At 38.1% G+C, this 12,401-nt stretch overlaps 1 protein-coding gene across 3 annotated transcripts in view; it reads right to left on the bottom strand.

Annotated features, from left to right (window-relative positions):
- The window catches only part of TENM1 (teneurin transmembrane protein 1), a 535,869-nt gene that overhangs the window by 417,086 nt on the left and 106,382 nt on the right, over nucleotides 1-12,401 (bottom strand). The gene's annotated exons all lie outside the window — the stretch shown is intronic.

Raw genomic sequence — 12,401 nt, 5'->3', positions numbered from 1 at the left:
TGTTGCTTCTTCAGTGGCTTTGTTTCCTCTTCCACAACTTTAGTCCCAACCATTCTTTCTCATTTGGATCAATGAAATAACCTTTAACTGGCTTCCTTGTGTCCAGATTTAACCATCCCCCACTCAGTCTTTATTTCAAGCTGCTGCTAGATTTAGCTTTCAGAAATGTAAATGCAGTCATGTCACTTACATGTTCCCCACGGTCTTTAGAACGAAGCCCAAATCCCACAGATGACACAAAAGGCTGCTAGTAAAGTTTACCTCTCTCACCTCACTTTCTTACAGGTACCTTTTGCTCTGGGTAAACCACGCTAGCCTTAGTCTCTCCAATAACTCCATGTTCTCATGGCCCTGGCTTTTTTGCACATGGGATTCCCACTGCCTGAAAAGGTCAGCCCCATTTTGTGACCTAGCAAATTCCTGTGTGTCCTTTTGGACTCCACAGCACACAGGAAGTGCTCAGTAAATATCGTCTGACTAAAATAACAATAATAAAGTCTACTTCTTTCTCAAAATTAAGGGACAGAGACGAACATGGGTAAATACAGTAATCTGATTTGCTAAAATGCTATAAAATGTACATTTGGGGCTTATGCTTCTAAAAATTGTTTTCACAGCCATGACCTCTCATCTGTGAAATGTTGCCCAGTGAGCAGATCATAATTATGAAATATAATGTTTGGATATTAGGCAATAGAATCCTTGCTATGTTCATTAAATATACATTAGTTGATATTTATAAATGTTTTATATATATTACGAAATGTTAAAATACATTTCTGCTCTATGAATGAATTCATTACAACATTTGACTCAAGTTTTTATTAACCTCTTACCCTAAGTGTTAATATTTCGCATCCTATTGGGAGCAATAGGACACATTCGCCACATTAGCTTCTAAGAGGTCACGGATTTGCTTTCAGTTGGTCTGGTCACTAAGAGTTGGCACAGAGTTACCTTCATAAATGATTCACGGTAATGAGAATTATTAAAATTAAAGAAATAACAGCAAAAATGGGGCTCCACAAGTGAGAAATGATCATTAGAATATCACTCCTCAGGGGAATCATCTCACCCACTTCTTAAAAGTTACTTCAAGGACACAGAAGAGAGGCACAGCTGTGGCATGCATAAGGATGTGTTTGCAGGAGCAAAACCGGGTTTAAAATATAGAGTGTGGACTCTGGAAAGGCACATGATATCTTTGCCAATAAAATAATTTTCCACAGACCACAGGTGGCTTAACGATATTGGCTTAGGGGCTGAGAAAATGAACATTCTAAAATTATAATTCCATGTCATACCATTGAAGTATGCTCAATATAATATCATATTAAGAACTGTTGTCTAAAATACGTGGTGTACTTTCTATAGAAGAGCACATATATGCATGAATGACACTATATTTATGATTCTGCAGGAAAATAAATACCCCCCTCCCTTTAAAGTACCATTTATCTTTGGTCTCCAGGTCTTATTCAACCCTCTTCCATTGATAATGTCTGAGCCTCTTTCTTCCTGCTCCCCTACAACCCTTACCTCCAAAATGTTCTATTTTCCTCCTTTTTCTCCTACCTTTTCCCTCCTTCTCCCACTCTTCTCTAGATTGCTCTTTACCAGTCTGACCATTACCTTTTCTCACTATATAAGAATAAAGTCTTAATTCTTTTTTACAAGAAAGATATTTTCCTTGTACTTTTCTACCACTTGTATATTCAAGCTCTAGAAAATTTTTAAAGATTCAAAATGCAGTATGACCATCTAAATATTCTACACCACCATCTTATTTGCCTGCCTGTTGATATGTCCCTCTTATAAATGTAGACAGTTGCCTGGTATCTGGATTTAGCATTAGCCCTCTGTGTTTTCTTATACCCTAGAATTGGAACTAAAATATGTTAAAGCTGGAAGAGTCCTTGTCAATAATCAAATCCTCACGTTTAAAGATGTTGAAATTGAGGTTCAGAGGATTAAAATGGCTTTGCTTAAGAAAACAGAGTCTGCACACTATCTCTTAGTTTGCTGTTACCTTATCCTTGCCTTACTCCTATTGCTTTGGCTTTCTGAGTTTGGTTCTTTGTCACTCTCACAGTATTTGTTTTGGATCCTTGGTCTGTATCTCAATTTGTACCCTTCCTCTACTGAGGCCAGTTTATTAATCCCATGACTTGTGATGTTGATCAGGTTATGTTCCGGGGCTGCTCACCTGCCTCAACCTGGTATAATCCAGATTCAGGTTTGAGGCTTAGGGTTTGCCATCCAACCATGCCACACAGATTTTATTCTCTCATGTCTTGATCAGTTTGCTCAGTGAGAGACGTCTATAAAATGGAGTTGGAAGAAACGACTTCCTCTACTTGAAAGCAATTATGTCTAAAGAGGTGAACATGGCTCCATCGGCGTAGCAAACTAAGGCAGACATGTTCTCCACTTGGTAAAAATCGCTGAAGTGTAAAATGGGTTATGTTCAAACCATATAAATACTGCCCCTAAACATATCATATTACATCCATCGAGGAACCTTAAACAATCACATCTGAGTGAATGTGACATGGCCTCTTCCCTATCTAAAACGTCTATTGGATCTATAGCATAACAAAAAGGAATCACTGAAACTCACAAGGATGATGACAATGGAAAAACATTTTAAACACAGCATTATTTTAATTATAGGTTAGACAGGAAAACAACAAGTACAAAGAATTTTGCAACATTGCAGAGATGGAGGTTAACTGCTACATAGTTAGATGAAAAAAACCAAAAATGCATTCCCAAACATTCTTTATTTTACAGATGTGTATTGGAAAAACATGCTCCCTAATCTTATTCACAAACAAAAGATACATTGCTCACACTTAAAGAAATGAAATCAAACAGGATGAAACATGAGCAGAGAGACTTCAGACATGTCCCCCAGGCATACCAGCTCATATAACTTGTGAAGAAGAGCAGTTCTCTAGCTAGATAGATTCTTCCTTCAACTGGGCAGATGGGCCTGGTAAATGAATAATCAATTAGCTTTTGTGCTGAAGCAGAAAGACCAAGAAGAAAAGAAATAAATGTGCACCACATCAGTACAATCCAAAATTAATCTTATTTTGCTCTGTGATCATAAAGATGCAGTGATCTTTTTATAGAATTTGTGCTAGATTTTTACTGAGTTTGGAAGTTATATGGAAGAAACAAAGACCAAAGGAACTGTACTTACAGAAGATATCTTTGTCTAATAATACGATTAATAGGACACGAATCTAAGTTTTCTATCATTTATTTGTTCTCCATTTGAAAATTGAAATAAAAGAAAAAGGTTGGAAAAGGTTAGAAACCCTAAACAAAGTGAAAAGACAAGCCACAGACGGAGAGGAGAGATTGTCATTGTATATAACTGAAAACGGATCAGTATCTAGAATATATAAAGAATTCCTACAAGTCATTAGTAAAACATTAACTGCTCAAAAGAAAACTAGAAGAGGACAAAATGAGGCAATTCATAGAGGAAGAATTGGCCAATGGCCAATAACTATGAAAAGATACTCAACTCCACCAATAATGAGATTCTATTTCATCCATTGGACTGAAAAGAAATTAGTATGTCTAATAACAGCAAGTGTTAGTGAGGATAGAAGGAAACAGGAATAGTTATGTATCTCTGGTAGGAGTGAAAGCAGATGAAATTACTTTGGAAGGCAACCTAAACTACCTAGTAAATTCGAGGATGAAAACCCACTTCCACTTCTAGGTATCTATCCTAGAAAACTCTTATATGTGTATTCTAGGAGATAAGCGTAAGGAAGTTCATTGAAGCCCTAATCATGGTGGTAAAAAAAAAAAAAAGTTAATTTCAATGTCCATCGGCAGAGGAAATGGATAGTTTAACTGTGGTTTATTCACAAAATGGAATATTGCACAGCAGTTAATTATCCAGATCTATCTTTACCAACATGGACAAATCCCCAAAATAAAAGCTGTTTGAAAAAAGTTGTCGTGAAACATGTACGATATTTATGCAAATTTTAGGGGCAAAACAGTTTTGTAAGTATTAGTGATGGATACTTACATATATAGTAGAATTATGAAAACACACATGAAATGATATGAACCAAATTCAATTTCAGGAGAGTGGCTAACTATAAGAAGGAAACGGTGGGGTGGAACTTTACATAGATGTTTAACATTTTGTTTCTTTAACAAAAAAGGACTATGAAACAAATGTGGCAAACTATAAATATAGGTGTAATATTGGTTGTGGGCACATAAATGTTACATTTTCTGTACTTTTTTGGTATGTTGAAAAGGTTAAGAAGAAAAAATAAAGTTAGTGTTTGTGTGTGTGGAGAAAAGACTAGGGACAGAAAATGGAGTGCCTCGGTGTGCAAAAGGGTGAAGCAAAGTTGCTGATTAGAGAGACGCAACAGCATCAGCTCTGTTCAGCCAATGAGAATGTTTATCAACTAGTCAAAAAAGGGTACCATGTTCAGAACAGGGAAATTAATGAAACCTTATGGTTATAACATCTTTTCTAAGTGAAGTACTTCAATGGTCATTTTAGACGTGGACCAAAAAAATGTCCTTTTAAATCACCTGGTCCATGTCCTTCAGATGCAATCAGCCTCGATCCATTCTGTCAAGTGATTGGACCTTATCTCTTTGGTACATCACAAGTGGAGGAGGTCTGCTGTTTTTAGTTCTGCTTATAGTAAATCCTTGATGGCTTCACAGCTGAGTGACAGGAGTGGATAGAGTACAGGATTGGAGCCTTGAGAATTCAATCACTGGCAATGACTTCTTATAAGCTGGACATGTAGCTTGACCTCTCTGGACCTCTGTTCTTCCATCTTTCAAATGAAGATAATAATATCGACCACCAGACACTACTTTAAAAATATACTTCTTATGGGGCGCCTGGGTGGCACAGCGGTTAAGCGTCTGCCTTTGGCTCGGGGCGTGATCCCGGCGTTGCGGGATCGAGCCCTACATCAGGCTCCTCCGCTATGAGCCTGCTTCTTCCTCTCCCACTCCCCCTGCTTGTGTTCCCTCTCTCGCTGGCTGTCTCTCTCTCTGTCAAATAAATAAATAAAATCTTTTAAAAAAAATAAAAATATACTTCTTCTCTTGGATGTCCATCATTAGATAAATGCAAGGCGCTACACAATAACCTTATGATAATGATGTCACTGGAACGTATGACATGAGATTCCCTTACAGGCAAAAGCCACCTTTATGGAGCTCCCATCAAATAACTCTCTTGGGAGAGTCTCAAGACTGATCTGGTTCATACTGAATATTTTGAGAGCATAATATGATTATACAGTATTTATTAAATTTCCAGATTAATCATTACCTAACTCTGGGCCTTAGCTATTTCTTTTGCAATGAGACTTAGTAATAAAGATGGCAGAAGCATGGGAAAAAAATTCAGACATTATTTAACTCACAGAATGACCGCTCAGGTATCTTTATGTATACAATTTATGTTAGGTGATAAACTTTCAAAACAATTTAAGATTAACCACTTGAGTGCATGTTTTCAGAGAAATGTGCAAAAGAGAGAAGGGGCCACCTACAGTTTTAAAACCGCATAAACCTGCCAACACACATAGCACAACATCTCTGATATGTCTTATGTTCCAAAAAGCTGCTGATCTGTTTTCCTTTGATGAATCGGATCATGCTTAAAATATGTGCTAATTATAATCAGTACCCAACTACCTATCTGACCACCTCAAATGTATAGCTCTAAGTGCTCAATACTAATGGAATTTCCAAAAAAAAAAGAACGAAAGAAAAAAAAGAAAGAAAGAAAGAAAGAAAGAAAGAAAGAAAGAAAGAAAGAAAGAAAGAAAGAAAAAACAAAAACCGAGCATGAAGACTTCTCTCTCTCTCTCCAGGTATTAACACACACACACACACACACACACACACACACACACACAGCCATTAATATGTTGCAACAAAGTTAATACACCATTTTATTTTTATATTTCAGTTCAACTTCTCTAGCAGAACAGGAATGAAGTTAGAATATGATTCGCTGTGCTTATTTCAAGGCAATTTACTCCTTTTTTGTTAATCAAAATAGGGCCATAGTCGCCATGGATAAGATATTCCTATGCCTAAAATTACTTCTAGAGAGTTTGCACCTGAGGGCTTAGAAGAGTAAAACCTTTCCGTGTAACTGGATACTTCCAGTAAAATGTCAAGCAACAAAAATAGTCAGAAAATAGTTAGCTGTCTCTAAACATTACCCTCAGTTGGGTGGTAAAAGTATTTCCCCCATGCCTTTCTACCTCAGTGGAAAGCATACACTTAGATAAACACACCATCTTCTGTCCTTTTGGCTTAAAGAAAAAGGAAAACGGGGGAGCAAACAGATAAGCAATAGAGTTTAAACTAAAACTAAACCCAGCTATGACATTTAGGGGGCTTGTATTCTATAAATGAAAGCAAGGACTCCCGCAAAGGCAAAACGACTTCCTTGGTACACAACATGTGTTCCCCATTAGTAGAAAAGAATGGACAAAACTCAGCCCCGAGGAGTACCAATCATATACAATTGCTTCTGCATCATTCCCAGTAACCTGTGGCTTCTCAAAAGCTCCACATGTAGAGCACAGGTTGTGACCCGCCTTGGCTAGCAGGTGAGTAATCCGGCTGCCTCTTTCGGAGAATGATGAAAAACAGGGAATGGATTTAGAGAGGATTCGACAGACTTGGAATCAACATGCCACCTACTGGTCCTTTTACCTGTGGTCAAGACCTACTACGTCTTTATCACCTCAGATGCTCTCAAACCATGGTCCACTTAGTGGACGTGAAGACAAATGATGCCAGCATCATTTTGATGGAAACAGAAGGTCTACTGGGGATTATAAAAACTCTGGAAAATCTGTAAATAAAGCCTCCAGGACATATCAACAACATGTCGAATAACTGTCTTTTGTGTATAATCACTCTAAGTTGGCTTATTTGTGGTCTGTTTTTCAATAGCGAGTTATTTTGCTATTGAACAGTTGGCCTCTAGAAACTCAGTTTGGTTCCCTAGAAATAGTCCAAAATTTGCAGCATTTAATCTCTTACTTGTCATGTTATCAGAGCTGGATGTAGATAAAATCATGGCATAGGCGTTTACCTTCCCTCTCCCCAGTTTCCCATGTTTCTTCTGATATCTATTCATCACCCCTTGGGATTTCCATGCTCGCAGTCTGCTGCTTAGAGCTCCATAGTACTTTGACCCAATGCCTATAGTACCTTCTGATGTGGGGTACGTGCTTGATGAATACTTGTGATCAATAAATGAATGAAAGGAAAAAACCCTAGGCCCAACAGAATTCCTCATGGTTCTGCTGAACGACTGCAAAATGGAATAATCTCATGGGTTTGAAGTAATTAAGGCTGATATACAAACATCACCCATTCTTCACTCATAAGCAGCATATTCCTTTGCTGATGGCTCCCAGAGAAAGAAACCAAGTTGGAAGTTGAATGACAACCATACTGTGCCTTAGTCAGCTCAGGCTACCATAACAAAATACCATACACTGGGTGGCTTAACAACAGGAATTTATTTCTCACAGTTCTGGAAACAGGAAATCTGAGATCAGAGTATTGAATTCTGGAGAAGACTTTTCCTGGCTTGCAGATAGCCACCTTCTTGCTGAGAGAGAGCAAACTCTCTGTGTCTCCTCTTACAAGGGCACTAATCCCATTACGAGGGTCCCATCCTTATGACCTCATTTAAACCTAATTACCTCCCAAAGGTCCCATCTCCAAATACCATGACATTGAGGGTTAGGGCTTCAACATAGGAATTTTGAGGGACACAATTCAGTCCATAGGACACTGAGTTTTTGTTCAGTCTAATTACCAAGGGTTTCTAGTCTGAAGATCAGAATATAAGGGACTATGTTCCTGAAAAAAGAAACCAAATAGTTTTTTTTCCCTTGAGTCCATTAAACTGCACAGAATTCTGCACACCATTACCACTAGTCATTCTATTCAGGTTTCCTTAGATCAAATAATGCCATTACCTGCACACTCTCACCTCTTCTTTCAAACTTTGGGTCTTTTCATCAAGTATGAACATACTCGGGGGTGCCTGGGTGGCTCAGTCAGTTGAGTGTTTTATTCTCAGCTCAGGTCATGATCTCAGGGTCATGAGATAGAACTCCATGCCCTCAGGCTCCGCACTCAGCAGGGAGTTTTCCTCTCTCCCTCTCCTTCTGCCCCTGCCTCTGCTCATGCTTCTTTTTCTCTCTCTCAAAAAAATAGATAAGTCTTAAAAAATTTTTTAAAAAGCAGTCATAGACTAGGTCTTACTCTTGGCATACTAGCCATAGTAGGATTGCATAGCCAACAGCGTTTCTATTATCTATAACAAACCAATAAAACTTGTTTCCATTAAGCATTGTTTCACACTCAAAATGAGTTTTTATCCAAGTGTTTTTATCCAAGATGCATTATCTTCCACTTTTCTAGACCATGCCAATTTCATGAACTTCCTGAGCAGTTTTGGCAGACATCCTATTCATCTGGAACCTCTTGTTCTTACTGCTATTTGGAACACCTTCAGTACCTGGGAGTCTAATGAATGTGCTCTTTGCCACTTCATTCAGAGTCTAGGAGCATATTAATTAACTACATCCAGTTCCTGTTGCCTCTCTACTTCTCTTACCCCCATCATAACCTCCCCCACTTCAGAGATCTCCTCCTTACCCCACAACCCTCCTTAATGGTTCTTTAGCTAATCTGAACAATGCATGAATGTGAGTGGAAACCAACCAATTTATTTTTCACATAGTTCATAAAATACTGCAGCAGCCCTTTGGGAGGAAATTCAGATAACCTTTGCATTTTTCTTTCAGCAAAAAGTACTTTTGTTTTAAAGGAGGGGTCCGCACGTGCTTCTGTTTCTTTGTTATAAATCCATGAAAGTCATGACACAGATCTCAGCTGGGCTTCCCTACCTCCAAGCAGCACCCCTTGAGGCTTGTAGCACCAATCACTGAGATACCTAGCTTCTACAGTGTGTCTTGCCCATTTTGTGTTCTTGTTTAACTTCCTTGGGGTTTTATGTTTTACCTTCCTCTCCTCCCGGGATGCCACAGGAATGTGAAGAACAGATGCATTCAATGATTCATTACCATTAGCAGCCAGAGTGGAATCAAGAACTTTATCAACCTCCCAGCTTCCTTGTTCTGTTCACAGGGGACCCATATTATGCACAAGTGGCTTTCCTTACCTTGCTCTCTAGATGCACGGTTTATGGAATGGGCTTATCTTTCTCTAGTTCGGGGCTCTGTGGAATCTTTACTTAGACATAGGCAAAGCCTCTCCTTTACTGCTGCACCTCGAGTGTATGGCACTGGATCTCCCAGTCAAGTCGAGAGCAATTTTTAAGGGCATACAAATATCGAAATACTTTACTATTTATAGCACACAAACTAATGTAAAGGTGTAGTCCAGGTTATCATGTCCAATGTATCCAATTACTCAATTCTAGAATCTGTTGCCAGGCAAATAGACACATCATGACCTACATTATTTCCCAGTTCTTAGAAATTCATAGGCTACTGTCTAGAATCTATATTGGATCATTAAGAGAAAGTTCTCCTTCTGCAACATTCCCTTTGGTGCTCTGCGCAGTAGTCTCTGAGTTGTGATGAACTATGTGGTCGAATAGGGTGGTGGTGATGGAGAAGGAGGGGTGATCATTTTGTGCTATGCTTTGAGTGCTTCCAGTAAAAGACTATATGCGCTCTGATAGCTAATGATAGCTAAGGCTTTTAACCACAGGCCCTGCCACAGAAGTAATATTTCATGTTGAAAAATTATATGTCACTGACTATGGAACTTTGGCAAACATGAATAAAAGTTGTGCTGGAGATAAAATATGTTCTTCACTTGGTCCCTTGAAAATAAACTGTCTGCCATTTGGTGCTGTATTTTTAGGAAAGTCTCTACAATTGCCCTGATGCAGATGGTGTTTATTTTAATACATTTGTATTGCATTCTCTCTCTTTATCACTTCTGACCTCCCACTGTTTTTCAAAATGAGGTCCATGACCACCTGCATCAGACCCACCTATGCAGCTTGTTAAAACTGCAGATTCGTGGGCCCATCACAGGCCATGTGATACAGAATCTTGGGCTGAGTCTAGAAATCTACATGTAAAATAAGCACTGCAGGTGACTAGCAGGCCCTTTATAGCTGGAGAACCACTGAATCCGTGGAGGGGGATTAAAAATAGCGGAAACACACTGAATTCGTCTAAAAATTAAAAATTTCATTTTGTCTTATTTTTAAACCCCTGGGACTTACGCTCTTATTTTTATTTGACAAGGTGGGGAAATTAGAGGGTGTGATTAGGTGTGTACAGGAGGGGGTAGGGAAGTGTCCTGGAGAAAGTGGCTTCTAAGTTTAAATCTAAAGGATGCATAGAAGCCTGGCAGGCCAGGAAGAAGATGGGTGAGTGGACGTGCAGAGGAGAGAGGGGAAGAGAATGTTCCAGGCACAGGGAACAGATTACACAAACGCTTCGAAGTGGTAAAAGTTTTGCACAAAGAAATCACTTAGTCAAAGTGGAGACTTCACAGAAAATGCCTAATTTATTCAGACCCAAAGGTGAGGATAATATGGAATTCTCAGCCTCGTGACAATTATCTAAATACTTGTTGCTTCTTGTGGGGAGTGAGGTAGTTGGAGAGAAGTTAAGAAGAAATATGCCCAAATCATACTATGGGTAAGTCTTGCCCATGATACAGAGCAGGGAAAAAAGTAACCTTTATTACTTTCGTCCTGCTAGGAAATTGCTGACCTGCTTCTTTTGATTGGGAAGAAAAACGACATCGGTGGGTGTCAACCGGCAGGTGGTGACCACTGTTTCTTTAAAGACAACATATGAAACACGGAAAATTTATTTCCCAATAAACTTGACTTTCTGAGAAGAGCCACCAAAAAAAAAAAAAAAAAGAAAGAAAGAAAGAAAGAAAGTGCCGTACAGTCAAAGCATAAGGAACAAGGATATTTCCAATTGCTGTTAAATATAATCCAAGCGAAGTGATCCACTGGGGCTCAGGTGCAGGTTTGCTGTCAATACAATTTATAAGGGTTCAGCTTCCAAAGCTACACTTTCATTTGACAGTAATTTCCTTTTTTATTTTGTTTTGTTTTAAGTTGACTACAATTTTCAATCACAGCTATCAGTTCATCGCTTGGATGAAGGTGACCCAGCACTCCTTCTTTATCTAATTCCTGAGGTGCCCTTAGATTATCTTTCACAAGCAAAGTCTACAATGATAACAGGAAAAATAAATTAATTCAAAGATGGGGGCTTATCACATACCATCTTCTGAGGGCTGCATTTTTTATTAAACATGAATCAAATAATCTTTTGAAATGAGGGGTCTGGTTATCCAGAATCATCTTCTTCCCCATTGCATGGATAATTCAACAATCTTAATTAATTGGCCTTTTATGATGAGTTTTATACACAAAAGCTGCTATCAATTTGCCAGCCAAATATATTATCTTAATATTTTAAGATGTATTTGTATTTTTAAAGGGAATTAAAATTTTCATCAAATGAATCGAAAGGAAGGACAGGAAACTAGCATGCTAAATGTTGAAATACATAGTCTACAGCTAAACTATGCTAACACTAGTAATGATATCAGCATTTCCTAATGTATGGGAATATTAGTGAGTATTGTATGAGAATAAAGTTCTCAATACAAATAAACTTCGGGAACTTTGTGTTAAACACATCTCTACAGGTTTCTCTTTTACAGGATTTCTCGGAGTCTTTAATATGCTGCTATCTATTATCAATTACCAAGAACTGCATATGGTAAGCAGCATTTTCCTAAACACATGGACTGTTTCTCTTTTTCAGCACATAGTATAAAACTAGGGTTTTACCGTAATATATTTTTGGAAGTTAGAATATATCTGAAATAATCATTATTTCTAAACTTAACACATGGTATAAATCTCATTTAATTATTTCTTTAAAAATTGCTTGCATACAAAATATCTTCAAATCTTTCAAAACTCTATTTGCCGATGCTGCCCTGTAATCAGTACCTTTCAGCATTGGCAGTGTAATAGAACTTCTGTATTGGACATGTGATTCAAGGTGATTAAACCAACTGGATTAAACCAAGATTACCACTTTACATGATGGAGCCACAAATCGTAGACATTATTAATCCAAAGTGTGCACATGCAAAGCAGAAAGCACAAGAAGGTTTATTTGCTTGTTGTATTCCTCCTATATATATTCTCATTCAACACAGAAAAGCTAAATGGGAGTAGTTATCAGAATGTAGCTGTCAGAAATTGGATAAAATTGAGTCTTTCTGCAGCATTCATAATTACTTTCAGAAGACTGAACAAGAAATGC

This window comes from Ursus maritimus (assembly GCF_017311325.1).
Source record: "Ursus maritimus isolate PB19 chromosome X unlocalized genomic scaffold, ASM1731132v1 scaffold_X1, whole genome shotgun sequence".
Taxonomy (NCBI): Eukaryota; Metazoa; Chordata; class Mammalia; order Carnivora; family Ursidae; genus Ursus; species Ursus maritimus.
Note: the sequence above shows the minus strand (reverse complement) of the source record. Positions and strands in the feature narration are given on the sequence as shown.